This window comes from Pogona vitticeps, chromosome 11, assembly GCF_051106095.1.
Source record: "Pogona vitticeps strain Pit_001003342236 chromosome 11, PviZW2.1, whole genome shotgun sequence".
Taxonomy (NCBI): Eukaryota; Metazoa; Chordata; class Lepidosauria; order Squamata; family Agamidae; genus Pogona; species Pogona vitticeps.
In genome coordinates, this window is record NC_135793.1 from 19,861,492 (window position 1) to 19,889,390 (window position 27,899).

General features: G+C 40.8%; 1 protein-coding gene across 5 annotated transcripts in view; it reads right to left on the reverse strand.

Annotated features, from left to right (window-relative positions):
* Positions 1 to 26,883, reverse strand: part of PASD1 (PAS domain containing repressor 1) — a 91,186-nt gene extending 64,303 nt beyond the window's left edge. For 2 of the 5 annotated variants that reach the window (XM_072981383.2, XM_072981380.2), the window contains exon 1: positions 26,401 to 26,794. The gene's annotated coding sequence lies outside the window, so the exon portion shown is untranslated. Of the gene's footprint in view, positions 1 to 26,400 lie in introns of all 5 variants that reach the window. The other 3 variants (XM_078380593.1, XM_072981382.2, XM_078380592.1) reach the window with 3 other exon arrangements.
* Between the last annotated feature and the right edge of the window lie 1,016 nt (positions 26,884 to 27,899).

Genomic DNA, 27,899 nt, shown 5'->3' on the forward strand with positions numbered 1-27,899 from the left:
CTGATGTCACTTCCTTCTCACACCTCTCTTTTGCCCTTTCAAGGAAGAGACATCCTGCCCTTTTTCTCCAGGGATGAAAGGTTTATCCATGGCTCTTGACATCTTCACGTTAGTTAGCTAGAACCAGAACTTCTATCATCTTTCCTATCCCAAGTATATTCCTCTAATAAACACAAGCTTTCTATATTTTCTCAGAAAGAAGTGTAGACATGATTCTTTTACAAAGAGGGAAGTGTTTCTGGTAATTAATCTGAATTTTAGGGATTGAAATCCACAAATTAACATTACTCCAGTACCAATGCATTATACCCTCCAACAATGCTGGCAGATCTTAAAGAGAAGACCATTCTGTTGGCAGATTACTGAGATCTGCTGGCAGAAGGAATTTTCTACCAAATATGAAAAACATATACTTAATCATTACCTACAGTCAACTATTCTTTTCAGCTGATATTATTGGTTGTTTTAGATGCCATTTTCTTTTAATTTACATACTTATGTACATAAGTATCCCAAAAGTATGTCAAAGCTATTTTATATTTGGGTGAGCCTGTTTTACTTCCTAACAGACAATCCCTCAATAAACAATACCAGATTTTTTGAGAAATCCAAATACATCAAAATACTGGTGGCACCAGCTAGCATGGGTGTGGTTAAAAAATTATTTACTCAGTTCTACTGCTGGTGACAGAAAACAGAGTTCAGAAAGAGTGCTGTTGGTTGTGTTTTAAAGGAAAAAAAACATATCCACCACTATCCAATGCTATGGAGTATAGTGCTGGCTGACAGCTGAAAGTTCAGCTGACCACTGTGAATTCCAAAAGGGTCAGTTTGTGCGGCCTCAGCAAGCTGCACAGTCTCAGGACGCCCCCAGAAGAAGGAAAAGATAAACCACTTCTAAGTATTCTCTACCTAGAAAACCCTGAAAAGGGTTACTTTAAGTCAGAATTGGCTTGATTGCATACAATTAATAATGGAACAAGTTGATATTAACCAAAAGGTGACAGTTTAGGAATTGGCTTTTTTAAAAAAATAAATAAATAAATTAGACTACAAAACCCATAATTCTCAATTCTGGGAGTTCTACCTAAAAGACAATGATCATACAGATACATAAATGTGGGTCACCTGGGTTAAAGTTTTGAGGCTGAACCGAGCCTAGATCCAGCCAAACTTCCTGTTCCTGCCCAACTTTGTTTCTGAACAAGGAGCTAGGCTTGGCTGATCCTCCAATCCTCTCAGTTGAAGCCCTTCACCCAGCAGAGCCACATTTAAGTATCTGTCTGTCAGGCAGAAATCCCAGAATGAAGAATTATGGGATTTGTAGTCCTAGAATTTTTTTTAAAACCAGCATTGTTGATCCCCATGAAGAAAGGGGAAAGCAATTGTACAGTAGTTGGAGCATTCTTTGGCACTGCCCTTCTTTGGGATTGGGATGTAGACTGATCTTTTCCAATCCTCTGACCACTGCTGAGTTTTCCAAACTCGCTGGTATATTGAGTGTAGCACCTTAACAGCATCATCTTTTAAGATTTTAAATAGTTCCACTGGAATGCCACCACCTCCACTGGCCTTGTTGTTAGCCATGCTTTCTAAGGCTCACTTGACTTCGCTCTCCAGGATGTCTGGCTCAAGGTCAGCAAGCACACTATCTTGGGTTGTCCGGGACATCCAGATCTTTCTGGTATAATTCCGCTGTGAACATAGCACCACCTCACATTCCGATGAATGGAATTATACTTTGCTTTCCTATGTCCGTAACCCAAATAGCTCGATATAATATATTATACCATAACATTGTGGATACCCAGTGTGATGTAGTAGATAGCGTGATGGACTAGAGCTCTAGAGAAGAAGGTTCAAATCCCTGCTTAGCTGTGAAAACTCACTGGAGGAGTGAAACTGGTAAAACCACTCCTTAAATATCTCACTTACCTATTATAGGGTCATTATAAGTCAGTTAATGGCACATAACAAATCATAACATTATATGATATTCAGAAATATGGCTACTACATTCCTATTTTTAGAAACATACAACTTTCTGAGTCTTAATGGACTGAAATCCATAAATTAACATTACTCCATTACTGGTTATGTCCTCCTATCAAAAGCTGGGAAAGTTACTTTTTGAGGACTACAGCTCCTAGAATTCCCCAGCCAGCATGGCCAAACTTTTTATCCCGTCTCACACATTAATCCCACGAAGGAGGCCCACATGTGGAAAAAGGCACTGAGGCCATGTTTCTGATTTATAGTGCCTTACTTTGGAGAAGATGGTCCTTTACCTGAAGGGCTGTTAGACAACAAGGATGACCACATTAATTACTATATTCATTGATAAATAATAAAATTCACTCACAGTTTTTCTCTACTGGCTAACTACATTCAGAAAGCAGGGTGCAGATCCAAGACGTATAATTACTTACATGTTTATTAATTTCTGCAAGGCAAGTCACTGTCTGCACATGGCATGTTTTATTTTCTTTTATATAGTTTTGTTACAATGTACAATGTATATGCATAAACTGTTGTCATTGTAACACATATCAGTAGAGTACATGAAATACATGAAACAATAATCCAGCAACAGTAACGTCAAAAAAGGCAATAACACAGGGGAGGTTTAGCAGCATTCGTTTCTATGTACATTAGAGCTTAGTTCTTTAGCTGTGATTCTGATGTCTTTATTAAATTCTACTGTCAAGGCAAAATACATGTTTTACTGCAAACAGAAGCACTTCTGTAAATGGTAGCATACTGAATGTGTCTACTCTGAAGCATGTTCCCAAGTATTCAATCGCCCATACATTCTTCAGTGTATCTCATCTTATCTCCATGTGTCTGTGTCTGTGTGTGTGCGTGTGTATGTGTGGCAGCAATTTTTGCTGTTATGCAACTGGATTGCAACACAAGTAAAATCAAATAAAACATTCTAAGTTTCTGAGAAAAAGCTCTGATACAACCATAAAAACTAGGCTTATTAATGTTTAGATGCTTTCAATTCATTTTTCCCCTTTCAGCTTCTTGTTAAAACTATGATCAAAAGAATTTCTCAGAAGCTATGCCAACTAACTTTTTACCCTCTGCTGTTTACAGCTCTGCACTTCTTAATTCAAGTGAATCAGCAAAAAGTGCCCAGAAATGCTGTTTTCCTATGCCAGGTACAGCAAGTGTACCCGGAATTCCTAAAGAACTGAAACCTAGAGCTTTGCAGCTGACAATTCTTTGTTAACCTCATTTGGCTCAGGGATCCTCAAATGATCTGGTTCACATCTGTTCTACAGCTGACCCTCCCATTCGCGGCATCCTGACCTTACTGATGCCATGAATATAATCTTAAAGCTGACGGTGATGTGACAGGGAAGGGGGTGGCAAGAGGAGCGAGGGAGGTGGATAAATGAATAACCCAGTAAAACTAGCATATCACTCCCCACGGAAGTTCCATTCTTCGGCTGTGGACCCATGTACATCCATCATGGCTAACAGCCACAGTTGTCCCCATCTTCTATAAATCCCCTCTTTAAAGCAGTCCAGGTTGGCACTGTGGCTTCTTATGGTAGTGAATCCCCTAGTTTCACTATGCTTCTGCACAGGGTTGCCTGTTCAAGAACATGCCATTCCCTGAGATTTCGGGATCAAAATCTCAGACTAGGATCCCCTTCTGATGTCACAGGTGGGCAAGTCCTGGGCAGCAACTGAAAAACAGGGTGTGGGTGCAATGTGCATTTCTTGTGCCGCCTCCAAAACAATATTAGTATGCACATCCCAGATTTATTCTCTCATTGGCTGCTCTTAGCCTTCGCATTCATAAAAGGACTCTAGCAATGAATGGAAGGACAAAGTGCCTAGGCTTTAGATTGGCATTTGACATTCAATCACATGACCCACATCTTCCAAAGCAGCATTAAGAAGCACTGACATACAGTATAACTGAACATAAACCGGCTTTTGATCTTACACAAAATAAGAAGAAAAATACACCAGATGTGTTGGTCAGGAATAAATTTAAGCAACAAAAACATGTATTACAAAACTCTTTACAAGGGGGCGTTTTAGGTTGTGGATATTGTGCAGATGTATATTTAATCGATAATGAAATGTGTAGGACCACTTCAACCCCATGAGGTATGTTTCACAACATCTGGCCATGCATAATAGTGATTCTCAAATCTATGCTAGTCAGTGAAAGTTTTTTTTAAAAAAAAAAAAAACTAATTACTGAAAAAGAAGAGGCTTTTTTAAAGCAACATCTATATGGAATCTCAAAATAGAAGCTCTTCTACGTACTCCACTTTTTGGAGCACAAGTATTCTAAGTATCTATAAAGGATAAATGCAATCATCATCATCATCCACAGAAGAAGGAAATAGAATGAATTTTAAAAACTGGCTCCCTCAGGTTTAAATAACGAACTGGATTTTATTCAAGTCCTCTAAGAGCAAGGCCCTCGGGTTTTTTTTAAAACCCTCATCCTAGCATAGTTTTTTCCAGATAAGAGTATTCTTGAATCTAACTGCCCATGCTCCAACTACATACATCTCTCAAAGACAGAATAAAATTCACAGACTCATAGTAGGAACTTCTGAGAGGTTTTTCTCTTAAGGCAAGTTTGTACCAGTTCTTTAGTGCAACATACCAGTAACTGAATGTTTACATTTACTTTGTGCTGTCTACACAAATATATTCACACGTTGTTTCTCATGGATTTTTATAGGTCATTGAAGAAGATTTTGAACAGTGTCATGCTGAAATGCATCAGGGTTTTTTTTAAGGGGATAAACATAATTTCATAGCATCCTGATATACATTTGTTGTTTATGTGAGTTCCAGTTGGATACTGGCGAGCTTCCAATATCTTTATTCGGGTTGTTAAGCCACTTCTCCCACAAAACATCAAATGTTCTTTCCGACCAGCACCATTCACCTGAAGATTTACCTCCCTGCCTGTCGATCAAGGTCGGTAAAATGAGTACCCAGCTTGCTGGGGGGGCAATGTGTAGCCTTTATAATTAAAATTGTAAACCGCCCGGAGAGTGCTTGTAGCGCTATGGGGCGGTATATAAGTCCAATAAATAAATAAATAAATAAAATAAAATAAGGAAGGCAGAGGAGTTCCTCAGAGTTCGAGCAAAGCCCTGAAACTTTTGGCAACCGCCATTGGTTTGGTGGGCTTGGAAGCATACTGTTGCACAAACTCTTTCAGATCATGAAGCTGATCTTTGAACTATTGTCCTAGATCAACTTCAGGAACACAACACCGTTGTACAATTCATGGGGTCTCCTTCAACTCCAGATTTATCTGGTGTGTTTAACATCCATATTCCACCATGTACTTGCATGTGCCCACGTCTATGATGGAATATGACATGGGATGTCAAACGCAATGAGTGAACCTGGAGATGAAGGGCTCCCTGTAATTGCGGGCCCCTGTAACCTCCCACCAAATGATTCAAGCCCCACATATGCGAGATTTACCGGTCTAGAATATATTGAGCACATTTACTTCATTCTCCTTCATGCTATTTTTATTCAGCCCCGACTAATCTGATCAAGCTGCTTCTTGGCTTACGATTTAAATCTCAATAAGTAATTCCTCCCTCCCAAACAGACATTTTGGACCCCCTTCTTCCAAGTGTAGTGATTATGTGCTGGTTGAGTTACCATCAGGGAGAAGATTTCTATGACATGTCATATTTTTTCTGCAACTTATGTTTGAGCATATGGGTGGGTTTGAACATGTTTATGAGTAATCTGGTGAAAAAGGCCAGATTACTCAGAAACATGTTTTAACTTGATTATGGGCTCAAATGTCAGTTGCAGAGAAAATGTGAAATGTCATAGAAATTCTCCCCCTAGTTATCACTATTATTAGAAAACTGATTACTCGGAATCGTTTTAACAATAATAGCCTCCCTCTCTTGATGACGTGGCATCTTTCAATCTAAATAAACAAACAAAATAAACCTATATTTCCAATGAATTAAAATTCGTAGTTCCTGCATGCACTTTGACTACAAAGTCACATTAGCATTAGATAACTATACGTATAAACCCAACATTGTATATCACAGATCACGCTATTGATCTGATGTAAACATCAGATCATGTACAAACATGATAACAGATTGTATCAACCCTACACAACAGGGATTATGTGTACAAGATATATATAAAAGTGTTCTACAATCATACCTGGGAGTTTTTTCTCATTGATTCATTATGTAGATACCAAATTCTCTTCCCATATACATTTCCCATTTTTAATGAACAAGGAATGGCACACATACATATATGACAGAAATACACACAAGACTATTATTGGTAAAATAAATTTCATCTGCGATGCGGGTTATAAAACTGAATCAGCCTCAGAAAGGTAGACGAAGGGCCGTTTGGTCTGAAGGTTAACCCCGGGACTATATTCCAAATCAGCCAACTGTGAGACAAGTGAAGTAAGTAACAGCTGAAAATGGTGCTTTTGGTCTCCAAGAAGGATATCTAAATTAACCATTGGCAGCAAAAACAGTCTTGTCCTACTGTGTGAAGACTAACACACTTATTATGGCATAAACCCTTGCACACACAATGTCCATAAGAACTTATGATGCAATAAATCAGTTAGCTCTTATTACAAGCACACCCTTCATCCACCACTGGCTATAGCTGGGTCTAAACTTGATGAAACAATGAGCTCATTCTCAAAAACGGAGTGATAAAAAGTCAATTGATCATCCCAGAACGATTTTGCCTCGCTTCGCATTTTACAAATTAACTTCCTTTTTATCTTATGCTTAATCACCAGGATGGACTGGCCTTTGAAGGAAGTGCCTGCCACAGGCGGAAGCATAATAGCAGGAAAAATGCATTTTCCTTAACCTGTAATTTCACAGAATAATGGAGTTGGAAGGGGTCTCTAAGGCCATCGAGTCCAAGCCCCTGCTCAGTGCAGGAATCCAAATCAAAGCCAATCTGACAGATGGATATCCAGTTTTCTCTTGAACGCTTCCAGCATTGGAGTGCTCATCAATTTAACACTTAACATGTTCCCTGTTCCCTTATTACGTGATCTTGCTGCATGGTTAAGGGGTGTTTCTTTTCTTTTGACTTTCCCGAGTATTAATAGGCAATATCTCAGAATCTGGAAAACGTCTGCCAGTCTGTGCAGACAGCATTGGCCTGGATGAACTGGTTTGTTGTTCTAGTCATTGTTCTTATGTGCTGTCCAATCACCTTTGATTTATGGTGACTCCATGAATGAGTGCCCTTCAAAATGTTCTGTCATGAGCCCTCTTCAGCACTTGCAGACTCAAAACGGAGCAACTGCAGGCTCAAGGCTGTGGCTTCTTTTATCAAGTCAATCCATCTCAGATTCGGTATTACTCTTTTCCTTCTGCATTTAAATTTTCCTAGCATTGTTAATCTTTTTCCAGATGAACTAGTTGCCTGACACAGTAGAATGCAGCCTTCCTAAGCTTGCTAAAACTTGCATATCATGCCAGATGGCGATTCCAACTCATTGAACTACAATAGCAGTATATCATGCAGCACTATATCTACATTTAAAATGGTCTGGCCTTTCCAAGTACATGCAGCAGTATATATGCATATCTAAAATCTTTATCATCCAGACTGTAAGAAGCAAACTTAACATGAGTTACTTTTTCTGGAATCCAAACAATGCTTATAACCACTCATTCAGGCTAATTGTTGACGCAAGCAATACATGAAAAAGACTTCTGACATGCTTTATTTAAATTAGACTTCTCTTTCTTTCTACACCTTGTTTGCAAGGCTGGATAGTTAATCAAACCAATGAACTAACAAGGTGTGTGACTCAGCATGAGAATAGCTTCTCAACAGAATCTCTCTTTTTTCGAAGGTTTTTAAAAATGCAATTTACATATGCCAATGATTTGTAAAAGCAGACCTATTTTCTTTCAGCTATGATTGTTCATAATCTGGCTTTGTGTGTGTGTGTGTGCTATTCCTGAGTGTTCATTGGAAGGACAGGTCCTGAAGCTGAGGCCCCAGTACTTTGGCCATCTCATGAGAAGAGAAGAATCCCTGGAAAAGCCCCTGATGTTAGGAAAGTGTGAAAGCAAGAGGAGAAGGGGACAAGAGGATGAGACGGATGGACAGTGTCATTGAAGCTACCAACATGAATTTGACCAGACTCCTGGCGTGCTCTGTTCCATGGGGTCATGAAGAGTCGGACACGACATGACTAAACAACAAAGTGCTATTCAAAAGAGCAGCAGGAGACTGTTTTCCCCCAGTTGATAAATATATCTTTATATGCCATCAGATGCTGAAAAGGGGGGGGGGGGGGAAATCACCATGGTGATGATGCCACATTTTACTGAGTCAAGCCACTAGTCCACCTAGTACAGCTTGTTGAATATAGCACAGGTTGCCATGACAGAACAGTGAAGGGAGTACCAGTATCCAGGTCAAGCTATGGAATGAATGGAAAGGTACCGTGGGTCAGACCTAGCCCAGGGTTCAGAAGCTTCCTGATCACTGATCCAGAGCTTGGAAATGCTATGCATTGGATTCTGCGACTTAAAATTTAATGTTTCCAGGCTGTACAAATTCTCAGCCTTCTATGTCTTACACTCCACCCATCAGTTTGTCAAAATAACCGGTCTCACCATGACAGAAACAAAAGGTCACTTTAAAAAAAGGTATTTATCGGCACACAAGCATTCTGTTATTATAGGTATCGTCCACATATAGTAACGCTTAGTGTAAACATACAAAAACAAGCCTAGTATAGTAGCAGGAAATTGCACACAAATAACATTTGCAGTTGGACAGAATGGGAAATTAGGAGGGAGACCCAGTGTCCAAAATTACGGCCAGCATCCATCAAAGATGAGCAATCCCTGGCAAACTGGGTTGGTAGGAAATGCAGAGGGATGTGAGAACGGAAGGAGAACAAAGTCTTAGAAATGCCTATGAAAAAACGGTGTTCCATCCAGGCAACCTCTGTGTCCACACAGTGGTGTGGCTTGAACTGGTTGAGGACCATTGACCTAGCAGAGCATTGTACATTCTGCAGTTGTTGTCCCTGACTGAACACAGGACGTGTTTTCTTCTGCCAATGAGCCACTGGCTTTCTCTCTGCAGTGAATGTGTGCACTTGAAAAATGGTTCAGAAAGAGTTCACTGGGGTGAACATCCATCTTGCACAGCCCTGTCAGGGTCAATGAGAGAGTGGACGATCATATACATAGCGAGAAGCCAGAAGCGGTAGTTAAAAATGTCTGTGACCTTTAACTGAGGAGGAGTGGTAATTTCCATAAGACTTCACAGGATCAAGGAAGTAGAGGTGAATTATAACCTGTGTCTTATTTTCCTTCCCTTTAATTTTTTGTTTATCATCACTCATAAAATTATTGCGCACTTTTTCACATACCTTGGCAAACAAAAAAATATGTGAAGCCTAAAGCAAGGATCTCTAGAAGATAATTAAAGTTAATTATTAATGTATTGCTTTTATCAAAGACAGCTAGGAAATGTAAATTGTTCTCAAAAGATTTATAATCTTGGCAGTATAGCTTACTTAGCAGTTTCCAGTGGGGTAGCTATGTTAGTTTGTTGCCTACTGCTTCAAAAGCAACACACAGGATACCAGCATGCTTTATCTGGCATATGCTTTCATGGACTGTAAATCAAAGCAAAAGTAAAGTGTGCTGCATATGTACAGCTGCATAGCACACAAAGCACTCTCTGGGTGGTTTACGATTTAATTATGCAGGCTACACATTCCTCCCGTCCCACACGAGCTGGGTACTCATTTTACCAGCACAGAAAGGATGGAAGGCTAAGTCAACGTCAAGCCAGCTACCTGAGCCTGGGATTGAACTCAGGTTGTGAGCAGAGTCTTCACTGCAGTATTGCACTTTAAATATTGCAATGTTTTAAAACAGATCCTCCATATAAAGAAGCTGGCCACACTCCACAAACATTCCTGCCAATAACTAGTCAGTGTTTAAGTTTCCTTAAGACTGTGTTATTGTTTGAAGCACAGATAAAACATGCAGCGGGATACAATTAAAATGAACAAACAAACAAATAGCTGACAACGTAGGTGGGACTGATTTCGAAGAACTAGCCATCTGTATAAGCATATGAGACCCCCAAAAGTGAGAAGGATGGGGGAAGAGAATAAAAACACGTATAATTATTTTAAGGGCATTTACAGGCATTTTACACTTTAGTTCTGCTATAAAATTATTAGGGTGCTTTTCCCTAATAAAAACCACCAAAAACTGCAAGATGCAGATGCATGTAAGTTACATACCAAATTATTTTTACAAAGTAACTTTCCAACCTCTGAACTGGAAGAAAGACCAATTTAGAATGGGATGAATTATTTTGTTATGCCTCAATGTGCAATCACAATTTCCTGAAGATACAACTTCCTTTGGGCAACTTTTTGCATGTAAATGCAACTTTTGCGAGATCTGTATAGGCCAGAGATTTCTGCCCATGGCAAAGTGGTTGTAAATGCCCCATTCATTACAAGGACACACTGAAAAACCGAACACCATAGGAATCTTAAGGCACAAACAGTACCAAAGATAACCCATCATTAGAGCTGAAAACAAGTTAATGTTGGAGAGACATGATTTGGGCAGATTTTCACATTTGAAAGCCAAATTTCAAAGGAATCCAATGCATAACTCCCGAAGACCATAAATTCTAGGAGGTGATTCCAGGACTGTCCTGATGAGACTCACACACAATCCGTTCTTATGACCAGATATCTTAATGTCTGTTTCTGTCTTGACTTACAACATCTCGGATCATTGGTTCATCCAGGTCAATATTGTTTTAATTGCATGACAAAGGTTCTCCAGTGTCTCAGGGCTTTTCCAGAGGGAGCACTTCTCTTCTCCCAAGAGTACCAAATTAGCATGGAATTAACCTGAATTCACATTCACACTTCTCCTGAAAAATACATATTTGTTCCCTTTGTCAAAGCTATTTCTCTTGAAGCAATGACAACCAAAATCTTTATAAAATGGCATGGTGCCTCGCAAGACAAATGCCTCGCAGGACAAAAAACTCACAAGACAAATGGTTTTGGCAATGGGGGGGGGTGTTGATGACTCGCAAGACAAATGTTCCTATGGCTGTGCTTCACAAGAGAAATGTTTTCCGTTTTTTGTTCCTGCCTCATGTTTGCTGATTTTTAAATGTTTTTCTATGATGTTTTAAAAGTTAAAGTTTTTTGATTGAATTTTTTTTAATCATTTGCACAATATGTATGGCTTTAAAGAGCACTTCATAAATCCTTTTGTAAACCAAATTTGACTTTGTTCTGACTTTTTTTGCCCATAGTAACGCATTAATTAGATTTCAAAGCATTCCTATGGAAAAATGTGTTTCGCAATATGAATTTTTCACCAGACAACATTAACCGCGGAACAAATTAAATTTGTCTTGCAACGCACCACTTACTTAAGAATTCCACTTCCCTGCACCTCTGTTACCATCTTGAGTACTAACTGAAAGCTTCTGACTTAAAAGATCTCAACACAGACATCAACTTTAATGGAAAGTATAATATCAACTCTGCCTCCTGAAACTGAATAAAATAAATAAAACTAAATAAAAACCATTCTAAACTCTTTCCGCTAAGCAACACTAACAAAAGCTATGTTTTCAGTAGTTACCAAAAAGAGTAGAAAGGCACAGGAAAAAAGCACTATATTCAGCAAAAGAAACATAATGTCATCTGGATGGCAAGAAAAATACTGAGAATGTCAGGGCAGAACCTGGAGTTATGAGAGAACAAGAACTCCATCTGAAGCAGCCCTCAGATGGGAATCTTGACAATCCCTAACTGGAAATACTGGAGATTAATATGGCATCAATGCCAATATAAGTTGGCCATTGAGGTACAGTCCATTACAGAAGGTCCAAATGACTGAATGGTAACATCTCAAAAGAGGCTTGTTCAGATGGGCATTTGTCCGGCTGTTTGGTGTGCTGACGTGGTGGTGCTGCGGGCTAGAAGCAAAGCCTTTGGGTTGCAAGGTTGAAAGATCAGCAGTTCAAATCCATGCGACAGAATGAGCTCCCGTCGCTTGTCCCAGCTCCTGCCAACGTAGCAGTTCGAATGCATGTAAAAATGTGAGTAGATAAATATGTACCACCTCAGTGGGAAGGTAACGGCATTCCGAGGTCACGCGCTGGCCACGTGACCTTGGAAACCGTCTACGGACAAACGCTGGCTCTACGGCTTGGAAACAGGGATAAGCACCGCCCCCTAGAGTTGGACACGACTGGACAATTTGTCAAGGGGAACCTTTTACCTTTGGTGCATTACTGGGATGTATTGGTTTACTCTTTATTCCAGTGATCACATGATGCAATTGCTGGAGCTGACTAATTCTCCACCAGATAATTCTTGCCCACACATTTTCAAGCCCCTGTCAGGAGCTTCTACCAGGTTGGTGCACTCTATGGTAGTCCATTCCAAGCATGTGCAATCACTAGAAATAGACTAAAATTCAGCCTTGCAGTTGTCAAGGTTACTTTCTGATTTTAGTTTCCAGTATAATGAAGTGGCTTAATAAGTCAGCCAGTTCAGGATGTCAGCAAATTGAATACTTCCCCTGTTCTCCTGTGGGGGGCACAGGAAGTGATTTTTTTTACTCCGTTAAATCACTGCTGTTGCACTTAGATTATATTTCAATGTTTTCTTTGCCTTTGTGCAAAGTGCCAACTGAAATCATGTCTGCAAGCAGTTTTTTTATTGGCACTACATACAAGACAAAGAAAAGAATTGTTTTTAATTTAATCAAAGTGATTCAGAGCATCAACAACAGAGATGGGAATGAATTTAAAATAATAGTTGCAAAATTCATCAAAAATTGCTAAAATCCAAAAAATATTGGATTTCCCTCAAATCGATCTCTGAAGTGATGCTAAAGGGCGCTTTCCTGATGGGACCCACTTTGTGGATGTATAACTCAGATGTCTAAAACCTAATCAGAGGAGCAGGAGAAGTGTTTAATTGACATTGAAAGGAGCTGGAGGGTTGATATGCCATTTAGACATGAGGATCACGCTAAATGGCATATCACTCCTCCCCCAACCTCAATAGCATTTAAATGTTATTTAGATGACACCAGCCCACACCAAAATAATGTGTCTAATGTGTAATGTGCAGAGAGTCTCAGATAGTTTCCCATTACCTTAATCCTTTTAACTGAGGATGCTGTGGGTTGAACCTAGGACCTATTGCAAAACACATGCTCTGTAACTGACAATTACATCCCTTCTCCTGTCACTGGAAAGCTTTCAAAAAGTGGGCCAGTGCCTTAGAAACTGAATTTGTGAGAAACAGCATTTGAAATCCTACTGCTTAGTGTGGTAAGTCATGAGAAGAGTAGACCCATTTAAATCAACAGAATTTACAAAGGAGTTGACTCCTCAAGTCCCCACTGGTTCAGTGGGCCTACTCTAGTTGCAACTTAGATTAAGCAACTAATTTTCAGCCGGTTTAGACAATACATGCAGAATTTCATGAAGGCTCAGAATAAATATTTTTAAACAAATAAACAAACAAAAAATAGCAATTGCTAGTTCTATGACCTGGCCCAGATTTCCATAAATGTTCACCACAAGTTGCTGGAGCTTCTGTAGTTGTCTAGCTGCTGCTTTTATTGGTAATTTTGTGTCTCTTTTTCATCAGCATTTTCTGGATGATTTTTTTTCATTTGATTTTTATTCTTTCTTTTGCATGTGTGAGAGATTCCACATTTATGGGCAACAGAAAAATAATTTCCCCTGTAAATAGAAAAACTGGTGGTACAGTATCAACAAATGGTCCCCATTGATGGAGGGGTTAACACATTATGCATAATTTTATTGTTTATGTGCTTTGTGTTATTGAGGTTTTTTAGGTCTCTGTGTGAATGAAATTTTGATTAAACAAACAATCTTGTCTGCTGTAACTCTCAGATATCAAATTACCACTAACATAGAATTAATTACAATCCAGTACCACACTTAAATGCAGCTCTTTGCCACAGTCTTTGGAGTTTACACTTGTGGGCTTGTGTGGGCTCTGGAATTCTAAACATATAGCTTTAGATTGCTCAACTTTTTTAATGTGTTTGGAATTGCTTTAAATTGCTTCTTGGTTGTACTTACTGTTTTGTTCTAATAGATGAAAAACCAATAATCACAACAAACCTTCAAAAGCATCCCATAATGGTGCAAAATCTTGTGCTATGATGGAAGTTAAACAGCAAAAAGCTCCATGTACCTTTCCACAATGCAAAATAGAAAGGGGTCTGTGATTAAACCAGTTTTTCTACTGCAGACAAGGTTTGGGAAGGCCATTGCTTGAACACCTATTGGGTAATGAAGCCACAGACTGCACAAGATAGTTATACATGGGCACAAAATTTACTTTGTAGCAATTGAGTAAAAAATGTTTGTCAACAGGTAATCATTTTTGCACCATCTACCACAAAATATTTTCAGTGAGGTAACTATGTTAGTCTTTTTCAGGTGGAATAAAACAGAACAAAAAACAAAGTCTTAAAGCACATTTAGGACTAACAGATTAACTTTTTAGCATGAACTTTTATTGATTGCAATCCACTTTTTTAAAGAGATACAAAGTACAATATTTAGGTCACCGGCAGAGCTTGAAAATAATATGGTAGATTTACTGTGCAATTGTTAAAGTAATTACTTCCCTGTGTTAAGGGGAAAGCAAGTTAAGTGATGTACCTACAGAACAATGTTTTAAAAGTAGTGTTTTCATATGACTTTCAAAACATGTTTAAAAGATGTCATACATTCCTTCTGTTTAACATAGAAGCAGCCATCATAATGTGTTAAACTTACACACCATTTCCAAGCCTTTGGACAAAGGTTTACATACATATAAGTCTGAAGAATTATTTGTGCCTGTTGCATCAGAAGGAGGAAGCTATGGCTAATGGCTTTCAAATACTGTATGAAAATTATAAAGCCATGGTTTAATCTTCTTCTGTATTCTGGTTTGTAGGGAAGCCACATACGAGCAAAAAAGCACACACACACAAAGACACACACGTTTAAATGCTATGAAGACACAAGACCTGCCTTCAAAGAATGCACGTACTGTATGTCTCCTCCAGCATCAAAGGCAAAAAGCACTGTATGACTCAGCCTGAATTTTCTTCCTTTACAAAGTCACAAATAAAATCCAGCCAGGCATCTTTAGTACAGAACTTGACAAATGTGTAATCTGTTTATATATTAAGCCCTTGCCATTATAACAACAGCCGTGGCAATAAGAGATCAAAATAAGAAATGTAAAAAAAAAAATCCTCTTATTTGAATTCTATCCATGTTTTAAACATTTACTTTCCTAACGTGTCTCATTATGGTGTCATCTGAATTGCAGAAGGTGGAATTCAGACGTATATCAGCTCTTCAGGAACAACTTCTGTCCTTGGAAACACACAGTACATCTTTCCAGTATCCCTAAAAACTACAAAACATGCTTAAATAAAATGGGCAGTAAAACCCCGACATGCAGACAAAGAGTACTTGGAGAAAATGTTTGTACAGTATTAGATGTTACAAAAATCAGTCTTTCTGACTATGTTAAGCAAGAAGGGGTAACTTTGGCAAGTGGGGGGGGGGGCGGTTAGGATTCTGCCTCAGCATCCTCCAAAATTTATTAACACTACCCAAAAGCAGCTTCCCCATAGAGGCCAAACTGACCACAAAGCCACTTCCATTTTTGAAACACAGGCTGGTTTTTCAGTGCTAAGCTCTGCCGGAAGTGCTTGTGACCTATTTAAAAGTGAATTCATGGATGTTGTCAGGAGCAGCAATTCATTCTTTTATTCTAAGGAAAGCCCATTTTTGAGAGGTGGGGCAGGGGAATTTGACGGGGGGGGGAGGCAGGGGCCATATTCAGCCCCATGGCTGCCATATGCCTACCCCCCACCATAAGAGATTTGCTTTTTTACCTGGCCTGAAGGCCTGAAAGCAAGTACTGTACTGTATTCATCAAAGACCAGACAGTAGGCTGAAAGATGGAATAAGACATTGGTTCCCAGCCTTTGGTCCCCAGACATTCCTGGGCTGTAACTCCCAGAAACCCTTGCCAGAACAGCTAGAAGATAAGGCTTCTGGGAGTTGCGGTCCAAGAACATCTGGGGACCCAAGGTTGGGAACCACTGGAATAGAAGACTGAAAGCTGGACTGTTTTTAAAGGGGCAGTACAAGAATTATAGAGGTGTAAGAATCATATGCCATTAGAACTCCAAAGTCTTTACATTGTATATCTGTGGTTCAATCACATAAAAGTTGAAGGTGCACTTCCTAATCTTACTACCTTCTGACAACAAACAGATCCGATTATGGGGAACCTCAGAGGAATAAATAATAAAACTGGCTTCACAAATTGATGGCTTAGCTCTCAACTTTACCTTCTCCCACCAAACCTTCCAGATCAGAATTTCAGAAATTAACATGATATTGGAATGTTACTTTTTTGGAATCCAACTCCCAGAATACCCCAAGTCAAAGTCTATGATGGATCTATAATGTTATATTAATATGTAGAACATTAAAACAGGCCATATGCTATTTTTATTTGTTTGTTTTATAGGCAGCGTTTCTCCCGATAAGTGGACCCAAGGTGGCTTGCAATATTAAAAGAATAGAATTAAAAACATAAGTCAAATATTAAAAAACAATTAAACTGTATGCTAATTAAAATATGATTAAATAATTAAAAGCGAATAAACATTTAAAACTGTATTAACTTTAAAACGGCATTCAGCTACTCGATCATGATTGTTAAAAGTCTGCCTGAAACAATTGTCCTATTTATTTATTTATTTATTTATTTATTTGTTTGTTTGTTTGTTTGTTTGTTTATGTTTATATACACTGTTATGTTCTGAAATGATAGGATCCTTTAAAAGTTATGAAGAAATGCTTTATAAGTGGCATGTGTCTTCATCAATACATTGGGGAAGGCACAACAGTGTATTTTGGCGTATTTTGAAAAGCCCCCCCTTAATTGAATTGCTCCAGCCACCAAGGGTGCATTATCAAAACACACTGTAATTACTAGCCCTTGCTAATACATTTAATCTCTTGGACAGTGCAATAATGCTTCAGAATCTTAGACAAGCTCAACAGGTTTAGCTGTACACTACCTAAATGTGGGGTGTGGTGGCCTCTTTGTACTTCTCTAAATAGGTACAGAGGTGAAGAGGGGGGGAGGAACTAAGTGCCAGCTGTGGCATTTTCTGGGACAGGACACTTCTGCCTTAATGGTCCTATGAAGAACTCCTGAACACGGGGGGGGGGGGGGACCAATTGAATGGTGGCACTAGCAAGTGATGGGCTAAAGCCAGAGCAGGTAGTGGGGTGGAGGAAACAGTATTATTGGTCTGACTAGCTCTCTTCTGCTCTCTCACCCTCTCTGTGCCACCTCTGCCTTCTCTGTTTGCCAACTCATCTCTGCAGGCTGCATGCCGTTTCAGCCAAGGGTGGTACAAGACCCATGGGAGTCAATTCCCCAGCCCAGCTTTTAGAGATGGCACTCTGGCTAACCTGTAGTGCGCCCTCTTCTCAGTGTCACACCCTGAATTGTTGACCAGGTACACAGAACATAGCACTTAACACTGAACATGTTATAAGGCTCCTTTAGTAAATAGAATGAATACAAAATACTCTCTTTCTTCTTTCTACAGCTAACTCCAAAAATATAATAGCTAACATAGCTAACAAACTGATATGCACATGGCCTTCCTATAATTCTATCCAAACAATCAGCAAATTAATGCCATACTTTTGCAAAACAAAATGCTGCATTTATTAGACAATTCTTGAATTGTCATCTTTCAGTACAGTGCTGCTGAATGAGGCTCATTCAACACAAACTTTGGTCTTCAAACAGCATGCCTAAGCTCTTTTGGGGTTACCCAACTTAGTCAGTTGTTCAGTGACTAAGAGAAAAACAGAAAAAAAATGTGCACCTTGGTCTGGAATTCTTTACTTACTTTCTTGCTTGAGAGTAAGTCCCCCTGCAGTAAATAGGAATTAATTCTGAGTAGATATAAACAGGATTGCAAGCTGCCTTGCTTCCGTCAACTAGCTGAGGAGGTCCAGTTTTATAAAACTGCATAAAACACTGACTCACTCATGTCTCTGCAGTAAGAGTTAATACACGCTATATCTTCTGAAGGCTGCTTCCTTTAAAATGTAAAATGGAAGGCCATACCCCTATCTGTCAGGAGTTACAGAAGCAAAATAAGAGTAAGATTGCCAGATGTCAGATCACTTACTGGAGGCAGGTAAATCCGACCTCCTCTTTTATTCATTTCTTTGTGTGCATTGCCATTTCTCCATATTTCATATTCTATGAAGAGGATAGTTTTATCAGCCATCAAATCTGCGCTCCAGGCTAGAAATCTCAAGCTGTTTTCTTTTCCTAGCAAAAAAAGAGGAGGCGGTACTTATTCTACATACAGAAATTCCTAAAAAAACAAACTGTTACGCTGAAAGAAGAACATCATTGCTTCACGCCTGGGTGCCTTACATGTTGTGCAGGCTGTATCCTTTGATCTTTTATGTTAGGACATGATCAGCATCGGAGCAGGAGGTGAGCAATACACCTCTCAGCCTGTTGGAAACAATGCATGCAGAGGCATTACAAACCCAAACAATTAACATACAGAGGATCTTGGACATCTGCAAGTATTCTAGGGCAGGGACCTGACTCCAGGCCACCCCTTCTCTCTGACACTGATGCCAAAACTTCCTTTGCCTTGTCACTTGGCTATTTAGGTAATGGCCTCTTTAGATCCCCAGGGGAATAAATATGCTTTCATTCATGCTCCCCACTCGCTAGTCATGTGGTGTGTGTTTACACACACACACACACACACACACACACAGAGAGAGAGAGAGAGAGAGAGAGAGAGAGAGAGAGAGAGAGAGAGATTCCATCTAATGGTCAGTTTTGATACTGCTTGATACTGCACCTTGGGAATAAGTATAAAATCAATGAATGCTTCTCATGACATCATAGGGAAGAATACTGAGTAAATCCCACATTCTGCAAATACACAACCAGAGGAGAAATCTGGAACCTGCCATTTCTGAGCTAAGTCTGCCACCCTCATTTTAGAGCTTGCTTTAAACAAGGAAGCCTTGTCTTCTTCCTTCCAAAATTCATGGCATGCACCATGAATCACACCAGCTCTGTATTGCCCAGCATGATGAAGACTGATGCAGGGTTGAAACGAGCTTATGTTTGTGGTTTTTAGTGGTCTGAGAAAGATAACCATCCTTGTCTTGCCTCTTAGACAATGAGAATAGCATAAAGGTAAGTAGGGACACTGTTATCAATGCCTTGGTAACATCCAGATTAGATTACTGCTACATTTGAGGATGCTGCTGACGATTTTGATTCATCCAAAACACAGCAGCCATCAGCACAGAGAGAAATTCAATGGTTCCTTGGGTGTTGTCAGACGCTACTCAAAGTGCTGGTTTTGACCTATAAAACCATGTTTGTCTCACAGTCAAACCACAGTGCTTCAGGAACTACCTGCTCCCTCATCAGTCTGCCTGCTCCTACAGATTATTTTTGGAGGCCCCTCTTCAAATGCCCCCACCTTCAAAACGCAAGTAAGTAGCTATAGCTAATCACATATTTATATAACCACCAGTTGTCACCCACTTAACTTTTGTTAGTTTAAGATAGTGTCTTAATAAAGACAGCTTCCTCATCTTTTCTGAATTTCAGGTGCCACTCCATTTGCAGGAGTTTTTAATGACTGATAATATCTGCATTTTTATTGCCATCAGTGCTGTTTTATAGACTGTGCTTTTTCAGTACATCTGATTGTATTTATTCTCTTATTACTGCATGGCTTTAAAGCTGGAAGTCACCTTGAAAGTTTTTGTCTGTAAAAGCATTGTAGAAACACTTGTGGAAAAGAGAATAAGCGAATTTATGAATGACAAGGCACTCAGCTGGAGCACTCTCTCAAGGCAGGTAAGGCATCTGCAAATGAACATGTATTAAAGCATATTCAACTGGAATACAATCCATTCTTGTTACTCTTCTAGGCCACTCATATTCTATAAAAGATCCATGTGGTCAGGTGGACCAGTAGAAAGTTTTTTAAGTTCAGCAGAATATTTATTTATTTGTTACCTCTTTATTATATCCCATCTTTCTTGCAGTACGCCAGGTAGCTCATAATATATGTTTAATAAACAATGTTGTTAAAATAAATTAAAAGGAAAAAAATAATAACATTTAAAACAATTTAAAAACAATAATGACAGCTGTTAAAAAGTCCTGGCTATATAACCATATATTTGCACACCAAGAGCAAAGCAGCGAAGACCAGGGGCAGCCTAGCTTCCTTTGGAAGAGAGTTCCACCACCTTGGTGCAGTAACCAGTTCCTTCCTGCTGTCCTTACCCAACATCCCTGGGAGGATGATGTGGCTCAGAGAAAGGCCTTTCCTGAGGACCTTATACAATCTGGGCAAACTCCTTCAATTGACTTTTCTAGACATGCTTGAACCCCATCCTATCAGTTCTGAAACGCAATACAGTACACAAGTAAGCACCATGACAGACCCTTGCACCATCTTAAGGAAGAACAAAGACTCAACTCAAATTCAAATCCAATTTCAAACAAAGGTGAACGTGAGTGAAATCAGTCCTAATGGGTAGCCCATACTTTTTGTATGCAGAAGAATCAAGATTCAGTACCTGTCATCCTCCACTGAAAGGATTTAATTACAGAAAAGATCTCTACCTGAAAGCTATTACCATGAAAGTTAGACAAGGCCATGCTAAATTGAGAAACAGCCTGATCTTGTATAGTTCTCCTTTTTAACATTCCATCTAGGAAAAGGCTCTGTACATCGACCAACAAGAACATCCCGTTGAATTCATTGCATAGATTGATACTGCAAATAGTTGAGACACAATTAGGATTTATCTGACATAAAGCTCTGACTTGAAAGCAGAAGGAAATACACAGTTATAGAAACAGAAGCAAACTAACCCTTGTCTAATTCCAGGCCCTGGATCTAAGACATTCACATATCATCCCCCCTATGAATGAACTTGTGAATCAGTGAACTCAGTGATAAACCTTTGCTAAATTCAACGTTCATTTCCTCCGTAAAATACCTTTGCAAACTATAACAGTGGCTTGCTACTGTCAGAAATAATGGCATTGTAGCTTCAATATGGTCTGGAGAGTCCTTCCAGCATCCACAGCACAAGTAGGATGCTTCCAGGAAAACTGAAATAGATGAACCAGATTTCTCCAGTGCATATACATTTCTGTAATACATATTTTGAAGGACAGTAAATTAGAAGTAATTGAAACAAAATTTATTCTCATCCAACAGAACTTTTATATTTGCCCACAACTCTCAGGAGGAAGAGGGCAAACACCATGTATGGGGTTGCCAATGGGGGGAAAAAACTGAAATTGAGAATGATGTGGCATATACAAACCCTAAACCTAACCCTGCAGACCAAGTAGCCAACATCTTGACTAGTATGGTTCACTGGCGCCATACATTGCACCAGGGTTGAAGAATCAATGCACACTAACTTCAGAGTTCCAGTTCTACAGGATGTGCCTTTTCTGCCTCTAAAGTAGACATGTACACTAGGTATGCCCCAGTCTATACTCAAATAAAGTCACAAATATTGGTGACTGACCCAACCTATGCCCTTTTCAAGACGTTCCTACCCTCTTTGTCTGGGTCCATGCTAGTATCTCTGTGCTTTCAGTTTTCCAGGAAAATCAAACTCGTGTAAAAGGGAGTATTAAAAATGGTTGTAACATGAGGTGGGGGTACTACAAAACACAATAAGAAATATGTCTGGCAGAATGTTTTGCTCATCTGCAGAGAACACAAGAAAATGAGAGGTAGAAGACACGACAAAACTTTGGCAATGATAACACTGTATTGCTAAGAAAAAAGAAACCAAAGAAAGGATGGAGAAAGGAGGAAAAGTAGCTGAAAAGGAACATACAGGCTGGTGACCACATTCAGGGTGCATCCAGAAGGCACATATAGCTCACCATTTGGATTGCTTTGGGTGCCGTTTGGTTCAAATCAAATTACTGCAACCAGGGTGGATAAAAATCAATGATTTTTTTTAAAAAAATCAAATCGATTTAAATCAATCTGATTTTTTTTTTAAAAAATCATTGATTTTTATCCACCCTGCAGTTTTGTTTATATTTGTAATCAAAATGAGATACATTGGTGATACTATATGTAGCAACTAGGTAGCTGTTTTGCTGTGTCCTTTACTTTATTTAACAACAATGAAAGAAAGTTGCCAAAGATCACTGAATGACAGCCACAGGAAAATAAGGGGCAGGAGCAGGAGGGAAGATGTTATTAATCAAAGGGGGACAAACTAGAGTAATCCAGAGACTTGTTTGGACCCTTCTCAATGGAAAAGAAATGTTGATCAGTATAAATGGAAGGATCGCTCAAGTGAGAGATAAAATAGCTCACACTAAAGATAAGAACCTTTTAAGTCCAAACCAGACCACTCCAAGTTCCCTCTTGTGGATTTTCTCTGAGTCTTAGTAATTAGAATATGCAGAAGTAGTCTTAGACTTCATCGGAGGGAGAAGCTGCTTCTGTTTGGCATCAGTTCAGCATTTTCCTTATTAGGTATTAATAATTTTGATTTTCTTTTCCCCACTTTACAGTATATTGCATCACTTTTTAATTTTATTTTTAATGTTTTTAACCCCACAAATGCTGCATTCATCACAAGGGATTCATGTGGGGCAAACTTCCACTTGTAGATACCATAGGCTCTTAGTTTCTACCCCATGGTCAGCTCAGCAACGCACAATTAGCCCTGATTCACTTACACCTTCGTCTGAAGACACTGCATATCTCAAGTATAAAGCTATCACTAAAGCCTTTGGTATTCAGCAGACTACAAATCTAAACAAAACAAATCAGCAGTCCACAATCTCCTGGACTCTTTTTAAATAGACAAGTTGCAGGTGCTCATATGTATATTATGTTGCAAAGGGAAAACTGCACAATGCATTTACAAAAATCCTTGAAATTTCCCCTGATAGCATTCTTTGACCTCTACCTGGCTGCACTGCTCTCACTGTTGCTGGTTGACCTGCTCTGATGTCTCAGCAGGCAGTTCTAAGATGAAACAAATTCATGCTGGGCTTCTCCCTCTGGACTTTAAAATCTGAACTCTAGTTGTCAAGAAGCAACTTCGGTGAATCCACTCAACTTGCTTCTTATTTCTGTACTGTTCTGTTCCTGCGTCACTTTGTTCAGGTAGGGACATGCCTACTTTTGCTAATGCTTGAAAACTCCACATACAATGATGGCACAGAAACAATAGTAATAGATAATACTTTGGCATCACTGACTTACTAGCTACACCTTGGGTAATTTCACAATATTTTAATGGAAACAAATGGAAGAGACTTAAATTTTAAAAAGACAAAATGCGATCTTCTATAAAACTCTTTCCCTAAATACTGTAATGTAGTTTGCAATAGTCATTTTGACATTAGTTTTTAAAAAGATCCATTTTTTTCAGCTATGGGAAAAGCCCACTAAGTTCAAGGCAGAATTAACACTTTAAAAACAAAGCATAGGAAGCTATAAGCATCCAGAATTTTTTCTCAAGTTATTTTATTAAAATAATTCATTCTAAAACTGATGCTAGATGAGGCAACCCTTTTTCTCATAGAGGAGGAAATGCTTCTTCTTCTTAATCAGTGCCTGATATCTAGTAGGAAGTTGCAACTAGAGTAGACACAATTGAATCAACAGAACACGTGGAGGAACAGATTCACCAAATCCACACTGATGCAGTGAGCTTTACTACTGGATTTCAGCCATTGTTTGCTGTGAAAGTCGCATGCATTATCTTTAAAAATAGAGGAAAAAGTAAAGCATGCCTTTTTGTTAATAGCATTCATTTCTTCATAATCTGTAGAGCTTTAAAATTCATGCAGCTCCAGAATCAATCCATTAGTTAAATTTCATAGTTGATCAACAAACATATACTGTATTAGGTAAAGGTTCCCCTTGACATTTAGTCCAGTCATGTCCGACTCTAGGGTGCGGTGCTCATCCCTGTCTCCAAGCCGTAGAGGCAGCATTTGTCCATAGACCGTTTCCATGGTCACATGGCCAGCATGACTAGACACGGAACGCCGTTACCTTCCCACCGTGGTGGTCCCTATTTATCTACTCGCATTTTTACATGCTTTTGAACAGCTAGGTTGGCATGAGCTGGGACAAGTGATGGGAGCTCACTCCGTCGTGTGGATTCGATCTTATGGCACCTAGTCTTCTGACCTTGCAGCACAGAGGCTTCTGCAGTTTAACCCACTACATATTAATATATGTAGTGTTAACGGCAGAGACCTCTGGGTAGAGTGGGCAGCATATAAATTAAATAAATAAATAAATAAATTAGCTAGACATAATTCTATAATGTAGGGACTGCCACAACCGCAAGAAAATGTGTGCTGGTTTTTAAGGAAGAAAACAAATCCTCACGTTTCAGAGTCAGAACATCTTGTCTGATTAATTAGACCACTGATTTCAAAAGGTAAGACAAAATAAATCTCATTTAACAAATAACACATCCCTCTTAAGAAAATGCAAATGCAAGAATAGGCAGTGCCTTTACAGATCACTAAAAAAATCATCATACCATATGTGAGCTTTTGGGGATAAAAACACCCCTTAATCGGGCTCAAACCAGTGTGAAGCAATTAAAGTCCAAAAGTTCACGGCCAGATGGATTTTGCCAGGATATTTACTCTTGGAGGTATGTACCCCTTTCCCAAGAAGTCTGGGGATGTCTGATTTCAAAGCACATCTTCATTAAGTACCTTTGCTAACCGTCACAATACAAACTCTTTCATGCAATAAGAAGGTGCATGTTTTTGTTTGCTTTTCATTTAAAGCTGTAGCGCTCAATCCATTTGTTCTTGAGCCACCTCACTGAAGTGGCACGGTTCCTAACTATGCTTGGAAGATTGCCACTCTCAGGCTCCCCCTCTCTTCCACCTCCAATTTGCTCCACTGTTGGTTCTCTAAACCTGCTTAGATAGAACTTCCTCCTAGGCTTGCAAAACTGGAAATCTAGTGGTTCTGCCTCTGCCTTCAGAATTGAGGAATTTTGCAAATGCCAAGTGTGTTCTATAAGACGGTGATGACACTTGCCTGAGTCACCTGGGCACAATTTAGCCTGATGCTTTTAAGGCAAACCACCCAGTAAAGCAGTATCTTTTATAGTTCTAGCAGCCTGATAGGCAGTTCTTTATCAAGTTCAGTAACAGACCCCAGGGACCTCCCAGCAAGATCTTTTGCCAACTTGCAAGCTGAAAACCACTTAGAACTCTAAGAGCTTCCACAAGTCCCTCTCTGTAAACAGTTTGCAAAGTCAGACTGGGAGGAGTAACTTTTTAACCCAGTTTCAAACTTCTATATATGGAAATATGAGTTACCCTCCCTTTTATTGGAACAATCTGATTTCTATAACAAAAGATACCGAAGCAGGAAAGATCTACCACATCTACATCCATCACATTTACACTTGAACAAAATCACTGTCTTTTATAGCCGACAAGGAACAAGGCAAGGAACCTTTCCCTGATAATATTTTCCCCCAGACTTGCCATTTTATAACTGCAGAGAATCGACTCTGCCCTTAGAATCTATCCAGAAACTGCCCAGGTAAGCTTCAACGTCATTATCTTTTAAGATGCTTCTTGGTTCGTTTCCATGGTTCTCCTTTAATTCCAGAGGCAAGAGATTTCTGCAACCTGTTCTGACAGCAACTACAGATCTCCTGAATGTCAAAACACCCGTCATTTTTCCGTTAACGTTTTGGTCTGTTTCTTTCTATTCCCTCTGAAATGAAACCAAACGACTTGTTGACACAATCTCCGGTTGAAACCCATCCATGGTCCTTCTTTAAAACCTGGCTCATCTCACAGGACTTTTGCCTGATTTGGGAAACCACCCACAATGAACAGATAACACATCCATGACCTTAGAGAAGCCTAACAACAAATCCGTATAAATAAAGGTGTCTGTAAGGAGGGAAGGAGCATCTTCAATAAACCCAAAGGATGCAGGAGTCAACCTTACAACCAAGAAGCCTCAAAAAACCCCTTAACTTTTATGCCATTCTGCACCTACAAACCGAAAGAGAGGCAGTATCTGTCCCAGCAACGTCCGGGATGGCCAAATTCTGACACTACAACACCAAGGATTGAAAGGGGGGGAAAGAGAGATAAACACCTGGGAAAGGGAGGCAATCCAAGCGCCCCTTGGCACAACTTACCCAGCTTCGGGTCTAATGAGATGGGTGACCAGAAGAAGCTGGAGACTTCGATGCTCTGCCAGGCTCCCGCAGGATAAACCACATCATCCTTTGATTCTCGCCTTCCCAGAGATGCCAGCAAGCAATAGGTACACAGTATATATTTAAAATGAATCAAGCAAAAAAAAAAAAAAAAACCCTTTCCAGAAAGCAGCAAAGGCGGGGGGGGAACACTTTTAAAAAGCAAAGGAGGCGGGAGGAGAAGGGCAGAGAAAAAAGACGAGAGATTTGGAAAAAAAAAAAAAAGAGAGATGATGGGGGGGGGTGGAAAGGAGAGAGAGAGAGACACACGGGAGCTTTGGCTGACTTGAGAAACTCACATTTGCAGCGCGCAATCCGCCCGGACTGGTTGTGTAACTCCCCAACACACGGCGCGGGTTAGCCCGTCCTCCCTTGGCATCATCATCCTCCTCGCCCAGGCGCGGGGCGCGCCCCCGCCGCTCCTCCTGGGTCAGTGGGACCCGGTGGCGCGCGGGAGCGGGCGGGGCGCGTTCCCTCCTGGAGTCGGCAGGCGGCCAGCACAGAGAGAGAGCGAGAGCGAGCGCTCGGGGCCGCGCGCGGGCTGGCGCTCCTCGGTGGAGGGGGAGCGCGCAGCAGCGGCGGCGGTGGCGGCCGGCTCGGCGCGCTTGCCAGGGGACGAGGGAAAGCTCGCCCGCTCAGTTCCCGACGGGACGAGGCGGGAGGCGGCGGTGGGGAGGTCTCCCTCGGAGGGATGAGAGAGAGCGGGAGCGAGCCCGGAGGGGAGGGGGGGAGAGAGGAAGGAAGGAAAAGCTCGTGGGCTCGAAAAGTGCCGGTTGGGCTCCTTCTGAGGGAAAGCGGCGGGTCGCGCGCCCGGTGAGAGGGACGTACAGTACTGTAAGGGAGGCAGGCGGGGACGCGCCCCGGAGCGCGCCTTGAGGGGAGCCCGCGACCAGACGGGGGGGGGGGTTAAGGACGAGCCGACCCCGGGCGGCCGAAAAGGGACCGGCGGCGGCGGCTCCTTCCTCAAGAGAGAAGCCCGCCTTTGCCTTCCAACCCCCCCCCCCTCCCCTCGAGGTGCCCGAACCAGGCGGCTGCCAAGAGCCACTCACGCTGAGGGCAGAGGCGCCAACCGGCTTTCCCGCGCGCTCTTTTTCTCCTCTCTCTCTCTCTTCCTTCCCCCCCCCCCGCCAAAAAAAAGTCTCCTTGTTGGGCTCCGCTCGGAGCGGGATGGATGGCAGCGAGAGAAGTTACCACACAGGGAATGCGCGCCCGCGGAGAGGGGGGGGGGAAGGAGCGGGGGCGCGCGGGCGGGCGCGCGAAGCCTCCCCTGAGGGGAGCGCGGAACAGCCGGACACACGGCGAGCGCGCGGGCGGAGAAGGAGAAGAAGCCCGGCTCGTTCGTCGGGTTCTTATTTCTTTTTTTTTTCCACACCCCCGGCTCGTCGCGCGCCCCCGCCGCCTCCCTTTTTGCGCGCGCGCCCCCTCCCTCCCGAGGTGGT